General features: G+C 48.3%; 1 long non-coding RNA gene and 2 other non-coding genes across 3 annotated transcripts; all 3 read left to right on the forward strand.

Moving 5' to 3' along the window:
* Positions 1-3,323: 3,323 nt before the first annotated feature.
* LOC112271620 lies at positions 3,324-5,025 on the forward strand. The gene is made up of 2 exons (XR_002964941.1): positions 3,324-4,026; positions 4,232-5,025. It is a non-coding gene; the product is annotated as an uncharacterized LOC112271620 (long non-coding RNA).
* A 184-nt stretch (positions 5,026-5,209) lies between these two features.
* On the forward strand, positions 5,210-5,290 carry TRNAL-AAG. Its single transcript has one exon. It is a non-coding gene; the product is annotated as a tRNA-Leu (tRNA).
* A 7,894-nt stretch (positions 5,291-13,184) lies between these two features.
* Positions 13,185-13,265, forward strand: TRNAL-AAG. The gene has a single exon. It is a non-coding gene; the product is annotated as a tRNA-Leu (tRNA).
* The last annotated feature ends 2,337 nt before the right edge of the window (positions 13,266-15,602 follow it).

Below are 15,602 nucleotides of genomic sequence, written 5' to 3' on the forward strand. Positions count from 1 at the left end.
CCGGACGCACCTAAAAACGAAACGGTTTTTTCTTTTTTCCCGTCGCCTGCGTCTGTGCGAGCCGCCACGCCGCCTTCCTCCTCCGCGTCGCACATCGCCGACTCCTATCCGTCGGCAGGTGGGCGTCCGTCCCGTCTGTCCGTAATTTCGCTAGAATTACGCATATGCCATCGCACGCCGGCTACCTAACCCCTCGGCTTCTCACTTTGCAGTACCGCGTACCCACGAGAGAAATCGCCCGCGCCTGCGGGTTTCGTGGTGGTGGCGTTGGCGGCCTTCGCGGCCCCGGCGGCCGAGATCTCGCTGGAGCTCGCCTCGTCCTCGTGACTCGTCGTCCGACCCGCTTCTCTCTTGTCTTCCCCGCCCCACCAGCGCCTCGGGATCTCACGCCTCCAGTTCTTCTCCGCCGCCGACTCCAGTCCCCTCCCACCTGATCGGGGTCCGCCGCCGCCACCAGGAAGAACCGGTTCTTCTCCTCTTTTGCATGCGCAGCTGCCGGTTCTTCTCATCTTCCAATGCCACGGTGGGCGTGAGGGGCGGGCCGGATTTGGCGTCGTCACCTGCCCAGAGGGGTCCGCTGTGGATTCCACACCGCGGTCGCCGTTTCAGGTTGTGTTCCAGCCTGCCCCGGCCGCCCCGCCCGGCGAGCCTGTGGCCGTGCATCTCTGGCAAGCTGCTGGCCGCGTATATCTACACCAACTCATGAGCTCGTGGCTCCGTGCCCATCCTTTGTCTTGATTCGGTACATCATCAAGGGATTTTTTTCCGCACTAACACAATTTAACACTGTTGATGCAGGATCCCATTTTATATCAATTGATGATTCAGATGTAGTGATTGATATTTGTATTTTGCAAGATTAATGTAGGATTGAGATTGTGGTATTATGCCGCCAAGATCTATGATGTGACAGGTGTTTGCTGAAATGTCTTAAGGAAACTTTACTCGTAAGTTTCTCTTGAATTGTCATCTTGCTGTTTGTGGGCTTCCTTTATTTTGCATGGGAGCCAAGACCTAAACAGATGCAATGAAACTGCCATTACATATATCGTTGTGATATTCTGAAACTTCTGAATCCTTCATGCAGTACATTTATTATGGCCTAAAGCCTGATGATGTTGGTCAGTTCGCTAGATGCAATTTTTTCCTCCTCCTTATATATGTTACTATATTAACATATAAGTTTTCTTGGATAAGGAAGCTAGCAGGATTGTTGGAGTGCCATATTACTGATAAAATAATCCATCGATTTAGCTCCAGTGAGTTAGTAATTGCTGCTGTTGTGCTTCGTTTTTCTTGATTGGAATCAATAAATAATGGTGTTTGCATGAATCGAAAATGATTCATTTCTCGGCAAGTTACTAAGTACTCCCTCCGTTCCTAAATTCTTGTCTCAAATTTGCCCAAAAATGGATGTATATATTCCAAAAAGCGTCTAGATACATGTAATATTTTGACGAGAATTTAGGAACGGAGGGAGTATCTTAGCGCCGGTGGATTTCCCGGCGACGCCGCGGGCCACGCACTACGTGGAAGGGGCGGAGGACATTGGATAATTTCCGTATCTGTTCATATATTTGTGTTGATTTTATTTTCGGGATTCTCACATGAATCTACAAGAAAAGACACATTTATTTTTTCGCTTGGGAATTACTTGATACTAATTATTTGGGAAGATTTTTTATTAGCAATTCGTCCATGTCAAAAGATTAACAGAAATTTTTGTTATAAGAGGCGAACATATATTTTGATCAAATTTTCAACGGCGAATGGTAGTTTGGTCCATGTTACCCCTACCGATGTCGCTCCTCCTCTGCTGCCGTCAAGATCCAGCCACGGTGTTCTTCGTGTTCTTTTAAAATAATCATTCATTTTATCCAATGCAACATTTGAAGCACACAAATTGCTTTTTTTTTACGACTGCACATGATTTGTTTGGTTACGCAATTTCTGTACAAAGGTGACGCTTCTGCTCAATTAGAATTTGGGACATATTTTGTGTTTGGACTACACACATGTTGGAGGTTTTTTTTTCAAGATTTAGCAGAACCGAGTATGCCGGTGATGAACTTTGTGGGCTAAACATTTTGTAATTTAAATATTTGTACCAAGAGATTGTTAACTTTTTACTTGATGTCCAAATTTTCTGTCTTGCTTGGCGTGTTTATGACATAATTTTTTTTGTTCCGTAGCAACGCACGGGCATCTTACTAGTATATATGAATGTATGAGACGGAGGGAGTACTATTACTTAGAGAAAAGTCCTTGATACTTACTACCTCCGTTTCAGAAGTCTTGTCTCAAATTTGCCCCAAAATGGATGTATCTATTCCTAAAATTGTGTCTAGATACATATAATATTTCGACAAGAATTATTGAACGGAGGGAATATTTTATTACTTAGACAAAAGTATGTTTTAAATCCAAACCTGGTAGGCGAAGTATGGAAGAATCATGTCTTTATAATCTCTAAATTTCGAACCTTAACATTATAATCATGTTGGTTTTCCTGGTAGTTCTAATCGTCAAGCTGTCCGAAATGGCATTTCTTGGAACCTTTTTCTACTCTCTCAACCTACTCTGGGTGAAACTTATCATACAATTGGTGCGGGCGGCGGCTCAATCATTGGTTAAAGGAGCAATTGCTCGCCAAGATAAAGGATCGAGAGAAAGATAAGAAGGAGACTCAATGTTCCAACCTAAGAATTTCTACCTCTGACCTCAATTACTTCGAGACCCAAAATCGCTGAAACCGGAGATCTATATGAGCTAGTAGACAAAGTGCACATAAGTGTTTTCACAGCTGTCAGCCAAAGACCTTGGAAGTATCTATTCATATATATTAAACAAGAGCAACCATGTGCAATCCTCGGCAGAGCAACCTATCAATGGTAAGCCCGAGCCATCTCAAAACCTATTCTGCGTGCGCCTGAATTTTGGGGATGAGATTCTGTTAAGGTGGTAGATTTGTAAAAGACTGGGTTTTTACGAAAATGAGTACTGGAAAATTTCGTTGGATTTATCAAATCTTAACTGAATTTTTTCCCCAAAACGCTTGGTTTTAAATTAAATTAACGCCTACTAGAATTTAAGTTTGAGCTTTACTTGCTAGTTTTGTCTATTGGTGTTTTATTTGTATTCAGAATATCAAACACATGCAACCTGAAATTTTCTTCGAATTTCAGGAACTCATTTGCATTTTATTTTGGATTTTATGGACTTTCAGTTTTTTTTTTTACTTAAAAGGATAAGCCATTTTCCTTTTCTTGGGCTGAAGCCCGGTTTCTTCCATCGGCTAAGCCTACCTCTTTCTTTGCTCTCTGGGCCGCAGCTCATCCTTCCCTCTTTCTTTTTCTCCTGGGCCTTTTTTTCCTTGGCCCAACTTCTCTGCCGACCGAGGCAGCCCATCCCGTGCACACGTTCCTCGCTTCGTCTTCCTCCGGTCGACCACGCACGCACGCGCCTGTCGTTCCGGTGCACGCCGCCGCCGCTTCGAATTACCGTTTTCAGCCGCTCCTCTCCAAACCAAAACCGTCAAATCGATCCTCATCACCTCACGAACCTTTCAATCGTCAGTTTCGTATCTTTAATCTTCTTTAATCTCCCGTTGAAACGGAAGCCGCATCTGGTATTCGCCTAACAACTATCGTAGAGCATGTGTATTCGTCGTCTTCCCCGCCGCCCGAGGCCACCATTCTTGAAGGTGAGCTCGCAAGGTAGCTTCGTTATGCAGTTCCTTGCATTCGAGAACTCACGTAATCCCCGTGGGCTCGAGGCACGTCCCAAGGCGAGTGGTAGGCCCGGCTCCGGACGGCGCGACCGTCCAGGGTGAGGCGGGGCATCCCGCACCGGCAGCACCAACGTCGACCTCCCTTGGCCACAGCCCAACGGTACGGCGCAACGCGCCCCAAGCGGCAGCGGCTCACTCCAATTATTGGAGTCCAATTGACTCCAACGGCGCTCATCCTCCGTGACCTCTTCCTCCCCAATCCCAAACAGGAGGAGAGCTGGGGGCGCCTACATCAGGTCAGCCGCCCAACCATTGTTGCTCTCATCCTTTGGACTTTTCCGGATGAATCTTGGTATTACTTGGCACATTATTAAGCATTATTTCTACTGAAAAGGTTGACAAATAAGGCACACTTGTGTGTTAGAAATATTGTCTGTGTGGCTATCTCTTTCTACAGTTTGTTTTAATTGGTTACGTTGCCTTCCTTTGCTGCGACTTTAGAATTTAAGTCCAAGCACTGTGGTTTCAAGCGTCAAGATATTGGATTTGATGGTGAATTTTGGTGTCTTCGAGGAGTTTAAGATGCTGGACAGCTTCCTCAGATGTTTTCCCAATGTTGACACTTTGCATATCCAGGTTCTCACGAGTTCATTCAGTATTTTTTTTTTTCAACATGTGATCTCACCCCTTTCCATTTCCTAAACGGAAATACAACGTTGTCCACCGCAGCAGCACCATAAGAGCGAGGGGGAGGGGAGCAAGCAGGTTTAAACTACCGGAGCAGGAAACTCACTGACCAGCCCGCAATCGGGAACTGACTATGAGACAAAAACCTGGCCCCTAATCTAGCCCTAAAGCAAGTTCAGACAGAATAACATCCCAAGTTATCATACAGGAACAACACAAGCAACCAACAACTAGCCAAAAGAGCTGACAGTCCTTCATCACACCCACTTCAAGTGATCACACATCAAGAAGATGGTTTTCCACAAATCGGAGGGAATCAAAATGAATTTGAGTTCCTCAAGTTCATTGCCACGAATGCGCAGGAGTTGCGGTCTTTGCTGGCTGTATTACAGGAAGAAAAAAATTGCTTCCACGGGCATGATGAATGAGCTTATACAAAAATTGCGGTGTCGAGGAATGCTTGGAGCTTCGATAAAGCATTCTATCAAAATGTTGACGACTCTTTTTGTATGGATTATCATCTTCATTAGCTATATGTTTACATGATTGATCCGAACCTTGGGGGATCATCGACTGTTCTACTGAAAGATGTTCTTGTTTAGTTTGTAGACATGCGTTTCTCTTATGTGCGAAGAAGCTAGCAGAACTATTGGAAAGACTAGCGTATTTGACCATCTGTGTCATCTAATGACCATGCGCTAATTGCTATTGGTTTAATGAACAACCATGTGGTTCCGAATATGATACGACTGCTCTGAATGTGTAAAGTGTCAGTTTCCATATGAACAAACAGTTGATATGGCCGAGTTGGTCTAAGGCGCCAGATTAAGGTTCTGGTCCGAAAGGGCGTGGGTTCAAATCCCACTGTCAACAAGTATTTTCCTACTTTCAATTTGTTTTAGACGGATTACGCAAGCATTGTCAAAATTTGGCCCGTGTCATCAATTTCCCCAGTTATCTAAAAGTTCAGTTTGCTTTTTAAGTCGAACAAGTTCAGTTTTGGGTATTCTGTACACAGTTTCTAAAATCTGTCAAGCAAATAACCGGTTTCGTCAGATACATAACGAACATTCATAATCACTGACCGCTCAAACAATGGATTTCTCAGTCGATAAAAACAGAGGATCCAGAAAACACAAAGGCAAAGATTTTTTTTTTTTCCCCCACTTTCCCCTTTATGTACTGCACACCACCAACCAACCAAAACAATTCATCAAACACAAAAGAAGTCCTTCACACCGGAGACGCTGTTGCTCGATTAACAACAGCTCCCTGTCCCCGCTCAGTTCCTGCTCAGATCGGATCGGATCGGATCGCTAGTGCAATCCTTGGAGTTCGACGGGCGAGCACTGCCTGATTGAACAGAGCAGTATCTGTGAAGCCCATGCCTCCTTGGAGTTTCGGTTTTGTTATAGTTTCTCAGGATGCGTAGTGAACTTTGGGCTGATGTTCGTGCTCTCCCCACCAAAAGTTTCTGATCAACTTCATGTAGTCCTTGTGGAACGAAAAGGGTAATTTCAAAACTCCCATGACGTAGGTCGGCAGCGCCCGATCAAGAGATTTGATTAGCACGTCATTCCCTCCCCTAGAAAGGTTTTTCTCATTCCAATTAGACAATTTTTTTTAAAAGGAATTAGACAATCTTTTGGCAAACCTATCATTAATTGGCTGAAACCGCCGTGCTTTATTCTTCCTTTAGGTATTGGCAAGCCAAGGTATTTTTCCACGAAAGAGCTTTGTGAGACATCAGGATTTTCTTCACAGTAATTTGAGTCGCTGCCTTTCTCAAAACTCGAATAGCTTGTCTGACAATATAAGCCTGCTGACCTGTAGCTTTGAAGAAAAGTAGTCTATCGTCCGCGAACAGAAGATGATACCCGGGGCTCCTCTGCAGCATTTCAGATCGAGGAATTCTTGGTTATACATGGCATTCTGCAAAACTTTGAACAAACCTTCAACAACAAATAGGAATAAGTAGGGGTAGAGAGGGTCTCCCTGCCTGAGGAGCAACACGACGGGGACGACAAGCGGCACAAGCGCAAGGGCCAAGGAGGCGTCTCGTTTCCAGCCCAATTAACCAGCGTTTTGCGATTTTTCTCACCGAGCAGCAGCCGGCCCAACCGGCGTAGCCTAGTCGGATTGGACGACCAAATATGCCAAGGGACCGGATCCAAAGAGCAACTCTAGCACATACCGATTTTCCTCGATCCGAACTGCTAATTCGGTTTGGGGCCGAAAAAAACGGCCCGATTAGATAGCGAATACCGGACCGGCCCGAAAAGAAAGAATTCGGGTTACCGAAACGAGCTCGAATATCTACGGCTCGGAGGGGCGAGTACCAAATCCAATCTCGCGCTGCCGCAATCTGCCACCGCGCCGCCACCCCTACCCACCGGAATGAGGCCGAAAACTCCGTCCCGCACTCGCCGAGGCGGCCGGACTGTTTCACCGTGCGGGCGGTGAAATGGGACCGCCGTCGCAGCCGCCCTCCTCACCCCTGACGAGCGCCGCCGCCTAGGTGCTCGCCTAGGGCCGCGAATGTGGGTCACATGGGAACATTTGAAAATGTTGCCTGGACCAGGTTCTTGGGTCGGCATAGCACCTCGATGGAATGGTGGAAAACAAGCAGGTTTGGTCTGGGCCATTTTGAAAGTACCCGTAAAATGGTGGGTCGATTCATTTACTCACTCCGATCTAAACCAACAACAAATTCGATCAGAGGGAGTAAGGTCACCTCCATCGGGGCGACCCATTTGGGCCGACGCTGTCTGTTTAGGCGAAATGGACCAAAGGCGCGGTCCAGCGGGGCGACTCATTTGGGCGGGTGTCCGCTTTTTCGTCCGGCTTGACTCATTTCCGTACCAAATTTGGGCCGGGTTTGCGTCGACTCGGACCACGAATGGAGCGCCGGATCGTCCGCCCTAGCGTCATACTGGCCCGCCTGTCTGTCACAGAACACAAAGCCGCCCCATCCCCATTTCCATCGCCCAGAACCCTGCTCGACCCCGTCGCCGCCGCCCTCGCTGCTCCCTGTCTCGTCGCCCATTTTTTCCGTCGCAACTGACTGTCTCACCGCCCAATCTCTCCGCCGCAACCACCTGTCTCGCCGCCCTCGCTGCTTCCTGCCCCACCGGCCGCCGCGACGCCATGGCTGACAACGATTCCGAGTTCTTCTTCAAGCACTTAATGGACAGCGACGATGAGGATTATGACTGCGACACCGATTTGCTGGTGAGTGCTGCTCTCTGGTACCGTCAGCATAATCAGATCTGGCGTCCAATTCGTCGGGGGTTGATTAGGGCCGTGCTTACACGCTGGCCCACAACAGACAAGCCGGCCATGTTCTTCTTTTCAATGATTATTTTCATCGTACAAATCCTGTGTTTTCTTCCCACCTGTTCCGACACCGGTATCGGATGGGGCAGCGGTTGTTCAAGCATACCATGCAAGGCATGGCTGGATATGACGAGTACTTCATTTGCAAGCCGGATGCGTGTGGTAGGATTGGGTTTTCCAGTTATCAGAAATGCACAGCGGCAATTCAGATGCTGTCATATGGGGTTGCCGGTGACAGTCTCGATGAGTATTTGCGCATGAGCGAGTCAACCTGCCTAGAACAATGTATAGATTCTTCACCGCGGTGGTTCAGGTTTTTTGCTCTCAGTACCTGAGAGCACCGACGGCCGCGGACACAGCCCGCTTATTGTCTGTCAATGAGTCCCGGGGGTTCCTGGGGATGCTTGGAAGCATCGATTGTATGCATTGGGAGTGGAAGAACTGTCAATTCGACTGGAAGGATGCATACACAGGACATGTCGATGGGTGCACCGTGATTCTAGAGGCGGTTGCATCTCAGGATCTTTGGATTTGGCACTCTTTCTTCGGGATGGCGGGCTCTCACAATGACAACAACATGCTTCAATGCTCCCCGGTGTTTTCTAAGCTTGCGGAAGGCCAAGCTCCGGTGGTCAACTATGAGATCAATGGCCGCCGGTACAACAAGGAGTACTACTAGGCAGACGGCATTTATCCTGAGTGGTCGACATTTGTGAAGACCATCCGCGGGCCTCAAGGAGAGAAGAGGTGCGGGTTTGCTAAAGAGCAGGAGAGTGCTAGGAAGGATGTGGAGCGGGCATTTGGGTGCTGCAAGCTCGTTGGGCAATTGTTCACAATCCTACAAGAACATGGGATGTGGAGATCATGGCCGAGGTGACGACTGCTTGCGTGATCCTGCTGTTTTTCCGGTAGAAAAAAATATGTATTGTGTACTCTCTCTATATATGCATATGCATATGCATGTAGATAGTATTTTTGGCTAAAACTGAAAGTATCAAGCATTGAGCCCTAAAATGCACTAGCCATCTATCTCCTCCTTCCCACGAGTTGGCCCAATGGTCTAAATAGGATTTTAGATCATTGAAAATTGAACGGTCTACTGGATACTCATAATTCGTACGAACTCGATCATTGCCTGCACCTGGTGTGCCTCCTCGCCTCCTTTTAAATCACAAAACAAACATGTCTCAAATCCAACAACCTAGCGACCTCTCCTCTGCCTCCTTGGCGTCCCCGCTTTTGGGCATTGGTCGGCTAAGCAGGCTGGCTGATGCTCCACGCTTCGGCACTTCGGCCGTGAAACAGCAACACACACACACACTACACTATACACACAAGAGGACAACACCTCAGGGATTACTCGTTTAGAGCCACAAAATTTTCACCAATGAATGTTCGGAACAATTTTGACCGGTGAATTATCAGAACAATTTTGAATACCCAGTTGTCAAAATCTTGGGCCTGCCCCTGTCTCGGCGACATAGGCACATAGCCAACCGACGGCCTTCGATGGAGGTCAGTGGTAGCGAGATTTGGGCGCAGAGAGGGAGGGCGACGCTGGAGTAGGCTGTTGGAAATATGCCCTAGAGGCAATAATAAATTTGTTATTATTCATATTTCCTTGTTCTTGATAAAGGTTTATTATCCATGCTATAATTGTATTAACAGGAAACTAAATACATGTGTTGTCGCACCAGTGGCACCCAGGGTACCACCGTTGCATGACGCGTGGGCCACCTCGCTTGCTCCCCGGAAGGATCGCACCCCGGGCAGCGCCGCACAAGCTGCCCGACAAGTCACCAGCCTGGCCGGGCTAGCCGGGCTACGGGGGTTGCCTTGTAGGGCAGCAAGAGAAATCCCGCCTGGGCGCTTCTCGAGAAGGTTACTTTTCGGGAAGGGCATTCCTGGGCGCAGGTGTCCGTTACAGGAGCGGGACCGAGCGGGAGCGACAGCGGCGCCACGTGGCCGCTCGGCGGGCACCTTGTGTGCAGGGTTCGTCAGGACAAAGAGTGAAGCACATGCCAGCATTGAATGCCCCGATAGAAAGGGGATTCCCCGTCTAGTCAGCCTACAGTGACTGGCCTGGGGTAAATTTTAGGCACCTAGGGCCCTAGTTGCAGGGCTACGCAACCTGCGTGCAAGCCAGCGCAGCGGGGCCGAGCTGCCCTAGCTCTTTGTTCGCCATGTGTCACCCATGCACCGAGGCACCTGTGGTATCCCCTTCGGTATAAAAGGAGGACCCCCGCCAACGGTCAAAGGGTTCGGCCCGGCTCAGTTAGAGGATCGGGTTTCCAGTTCACAGCTAGTAGTAGTCAGAAGTAGCAAGTAGCGCTTAGCTAGAAAGAGAGAGCACCCGGGGACTTCCCCCGCAACCTGTAAACCCTAGTTCACTGGCTAATAACAAACTCGGAGGCAGGACGTAGGGTTTTACACCTCAGGGTGGCCCGAACCTGGTTAAAAAGCGTTCTCCTGTTCATTTTGCTCTTACGCCTCACATTGGCCTCGGCGGCGATCGCCGGAGCGATCCCCGTCGCCCACTACCGAACCTAAAAGGGGGTGCTTGCGCATCCCCGGTGTCTGAGCCCCGTGCTACGACATGTGTGGATAAATAAACAAATACCGTGTCCCTAATACGCCTATGCTAGATTAGCTCGTTGATTAAAAGATGGTTAAGGTTTTCTAACCATAGACATGTGTTGTCATTTAATAACGAGGTCATATTATTAGGAGAATGATGTGATGGAAAGACCCAAACCTTAGCATAGCTTTTGATCGTGTCCCTTAAGTTTAAATTGCTAATGCTTTTATTATGTCAAGTATCATTTCCTTAGACCATGAGATAATGCCACTCCCTAGTACCAGAAGAATACTTTGTGAACATCAACCGTCATCTCGTAACTGGGTGATCATAAAGGTGTTCTTCAGGTATCTCAGAAGGTGTTTGTTGGGTTGTATGGATCAAGACTGGGATTTGTCACTCCATGTGACGGAAAGATATCTCTGGGCCCTCTCGGTAATATAACGTCTTAATGAACTTGAAAGCATGTGACTAATGTGCTTAGTCACGGGGATATTATATTGCTGTACGATTAAAGAGAACTTGCCGGTAACGAGATTGAACTAAGTATGGTGATACTGACGATCAAATCTCGGGCAAGTAATATATCGCGAGACAAAGGGAATTGATACCGGATTAATTGAATCCTCGACATAGTGGTTCAACCGATGAGATCTTCGTAGAATATGTGGGAGTCATTATGGACATCCAGGTCCCGCTATTGGTTATTGATGAAAGAGGTGTCTCGGTCATGTCCACATGTTCTCGAACCCGTAGGGTCACATACTTAACGCTTAATGTCACTATGGTACGATGAGATAATAGATTGTGATATCGAATATTGATTCGGAGTCCAGGATGGGATCCAGGACATCACGAGGAGCTTCGGAATGGTCCGGAGATAAAGAATTATATATGGGAAAGTTGTTTCGGAAAAGTTCAGGATATTTTCCGGCATTGACCGAGAATATTCTAGAAGGTTCCGGAAGTTCTCGGAAGGTTCTGAAATGTTCCGAATTATTCCTGAGAATTTAATTGGGCATCTGCAGTAATTAATTAGAGAAATCTAATTAATTATCCTTAGGGAAAAGGGAATTTAATTGGGCCTAAGCCCATTAGGAAAAGGGAAGGCTTCGGTGGGAGCTGTCCACCACGTGGTGGAGCTCACGTACATGGAAGACCGAACAGAAGGATTAGGAATCCTTCCGGGACTCCCTGGCCGGCCACCTCTAGGAAAGGAAAGTGAAAAATTGAATTAGGAAATTGATCCCTATGTGATCAAATTCCTATTTCTTGAAAGGCAAGAAAGGAAATAAGAGATTGTCTCCTTTACCTGCCTTGCTGTCGGCCTCCTCTCCTATATAAGGAGGGGAGGGGCTGCCCCTTGGCCTAACGCTGCTCCTCCCCCCGACCTCCTCCTCTCACGCGCAAGGTGAAGACCTGCCCATGGAGAACTCCACCATAGCTTAGACCACGCCGTCGTGCTGTTGGAATCTCATCAACCTCTTCCCCTCGCTTGCTGGATCAAGGAGGAGACGACGTGAAGCTGAATGTGTGGATATCAAGGAGGTGCCGTCTGTTCGGCATTGAGATTGGTCTCATCGAAAGTTCCACTACGCTAACAACGATCCTGTGATCGTAACGCTTTGTGGTCTACGAGGGTATGATGCTCATAATCCCTCTCGTTACTTACATCTAGTAGATATGATCTTGGGGTTTCTTCCGCACTTCTCGTAGGAATTTTTTTGTTTTTCCTGCGACGAACCCATCATAGGCTGCCGGCGACAGCGGATCGGATGCTGAGCCGTGGCACATGGAAGCACCGCAATAGCTCGCTCGCCCAGGGGCACGTCAAGAACGGCAGCTCGCGCGAGGAGGCTGGGGGCGACAGCAAGACTGCAGCCCGCTGCACGCCAAACGCGGTTGCCTCACGTGACAAACGGAACAATTAGAGAAAAAATGAATTCCGCAAACCAGACACAACAACGTTAGGAGAGCACCTGCAATACATCGGGCACAGTAAAAAAAACACTGAGATCCCCAAATCCGTCAGCGGGAGACAGACCAGATCAGACCACCACCGATGGAACGGCCGACGAAACAAAATGGGGCACGCACAAGTCTATATATACGGCACGGAAGAAAGCACCAGAAGCAGCCACACCGACACAGAAAAGTCAGCGCAACAACTCTGAAGAAATCCACAGGGACAGCACACAGCGGATGGGAACACACGTCTGCATGCATGCAGCGACAACGCACACGACAACCCGCCCACGGGACAAGGCTTCGGTGAAGCTGACTTTGGGTGGCCGACATGTAGGCCAACGTGGTGTGGGGCCCACATGTCAGCCTCTCAAAGTCATGTGAAGTAACTTCACTGAATCTTTCTCCCCGCGCACGACACCACTCGCGCGGGCCGGCAACTATCATGCACCCCTCCGCACACACCCACACTGGCGGTGGCCCACCACGGCAACAACGGCCCACAATCAGCGACAAGAAAACAAACGTATCAGGTGCAGCCATCCCCAAACGCTCGGCACAAAACCCACCCAAATTCACAGCCGTGCATACGTGGAGAGTAAGCACAGGCCGAAAAACTCCTCCGGCCTGAGGTGACATATCTTATAAGAATTTGAAGCTAGCAGAATTATTGGATAATGACCATGTGCTATTGATATAATGAACCGTGGGGTTCTTGAATACTGTCAATGTGTTATCTGATGCCTATAGTTAACAGCCATGTGGTTCTGATTATGATCCGCCTGCTCTGTAGCATGTGGCAAGTGTCATTTTCCGTGGTTTGGTTGGTCAACCGAATAGGACGCAGATAATTTAATATGAGAAATACTTTTCGTCATAGGACAAACAGTTGATATGGCCGAGTTGGTCTAAGGCGCCAGATTAAGGTTCTGGTCCGAAAGGGCGTGGGTTCAAATCCCACTGTCAACAAATATTTTTCAATTTTGTTTTAGACGGATTACGCAACACTTTATAGCGTTGTGAACATTTGGGCTGTGTCATCAATATTTCCCAGTTATCTGAAAGTCCAGTCTTTTGTAAGTCGATGAGGTGCAGCTTTGGGTATTCTGTACACAGTTTCTGAATGTGCATGCATGCAATGCTCCGTCAGATACACAGCGAACATTCACAATCATGATCACCGACCGATCGAAACAATGAATTCCGCAGTGGATAGAAATATGCATATGTTCGACGCGGATGCGTGAACTCAGATAAGGATCGGAATCGGCTATGAACCGGCCTTTTCGCTTTTTCCCTTAATATCACAGATCGGATTCCTTGTGGGCTAGCTATTTATTTGTACTCCGTACGTACTAGTATAAGATAGCCCAAGTATAAGATAGCCCAAGGATAGCCCAAGCAACCAATCCTTGCTCGCTCGATCTCCTTGGCACCGTAGGAGAGATGGCGGATTCCAAGTCTTGTTCCACAGCCAAAGCTGAATTAGAAGCTGCCATGAAACTATCCGAAGCGAAGAAGAAACAAGAAAAGGAGTGGGCAGCGCAATTTCGAGAGGACGAACTATTCGCCGCCAAGTTCCACCACTTCTGGAACAGATTGTTCGCCCGCCGCGGCGCCACCTTCCATGAAATCAGTAAGATAGCTATAATTAACCTTTGTCCGATCCCCTCCTAATCACTACTACCGAAAAAGCATACCACTACAATTATAGTAATCTCTTCTTTCCCAATTTTTGTTGTTGTTTAATTTTGTTCCAATTTGCACTAAAACAATGAAGATTTTTTTTTTGCGAAACAACAAAGAATTTAGGAACGGATGGAGTACTACTAAATTACTTTTTCGATCGACTAGGTTCCTTCTTTCGTAAATTTTCCTCCGGCAATCCAATCAAATTTAAAATTTGATTGTATCAATCAACCAAGAGCGCCTGAGCTGGCCAGTGCAACTCTGAAAGTGTATGGTATGGTTGCCGCACGCGATGTCTTGGATCACAAGCGCAACCTTGTTTTCCACCGTCCCAGGAATAATATATTAATTCCAATCCAGGCTTGTTAAGTGGCTGATAAACGTACTATGTTGTTCACTTAAACTGATGTTACGTGCAGGATCCGACGGGCCCTAGCCGTGCTGTTGCCGTGTAGGTGGACTCCTCATACATTGAGGTTTCGCTCAAAGTGAAAGGTGCTACTAAATCTGAGGACAAAGATTTGAGCGAGCTGGTTGTCAAGTACAGAAGTGGATGGGTTCTTGATGGTGATTTCACTAGCAGGCTTAGCACCCTGCAATTCAAAGTCGGTCACATTCGGGGCTCTGTCGAGGCCACGGTCTTCATGACGGTCACGGCTGGGTCGTGGCCAGAGGGTTTTCGAGGTGTATTTAGCGCTGGAACCAATGGTAACGGCGACCTGCAAGTCAAGATACTTGACACCGGAGATGATCCATTGCCTGTTGATGCGAATGGGGCGATCAAGCTCACACGTCGTGTGGTTTCGGTTGAACTTGCGGAGAAGCTCAAGGTTTCTGTTGTGGCATACCCAGTGAGCAAGGAACAAGCTGTCGAGAGCAGCCAAGCAATTTTAATGCCTGAGAGAGACGGTGAAAGTGTGACCCACCTATCATATGTCAGGTCGGATGTGCCGTCCCGTTTGGTTGCCAAGTCTCCCGACCTGTCTTTCAAAATTAGGCATGGCAACGAAAAGGGTCGGGTCGGGTCAGGCCCGTCGGATTACGTCCATAAGATAACAGGTTTCGCGCAGATACATAACGAACGTTCATAATCACCGACCGATAAAAAGATTGAATTTCTCAGTCGATAGAAACAGAGGATCCAGAAAAACACAAAAGGCAAAGAAAAACTTTCCCCTTTCCCTGTATGTACTGCACACCACCAGCCAACCAACAAAATTCAGCAAACACAAAAGAAGAAGAAGTCCTTCACACCGGAGAGACAGACGCCGTTGCTCAATTAACAACAGCTCCCTTCACGGCGGATCGCTTGCGCGTGGCGTTAAATGAATCAGGCGCCGGCGGGCTTCTTCTTGCCCATCTCGTGGAGGCCGGAGCCGAAGCTGCCGCGGTGGAGCCTGCAGCGGAACGACCCGGCGTGCGTCGTCGGCGAGCACAGGCACGCCCGCGGGCTCGCCAGCCCGTGCTTCGCCGCCGCCGCCTGGGCCGCCACCGTCGGCGTGGTCACCATCACCGCCGGCGCCTCCCCGCCGCCCTTGGCCAACGCGACGCCGGCGTGGAGGAAGGACGGCTTCTTCTCCGCCACCGCGATCTTCTTCACCACCGCCGGCCTGCGCA

This window comes from Brachypodium distachyon, chromosome 1 (assembly GCF_000005505.3).
Source record: "Brachypodium distachyon strain Bd21 chromosome 1, Brachypodium_distachyon_v3.0, whole genome shotgun sequence".
Taxonomy (NCBI): Eukaryota; Viridiplantae; Streptophyta; class Magnoliopsida; order Poales; family Poaceae; genus Brachypodium; species Brachypodium distachyon.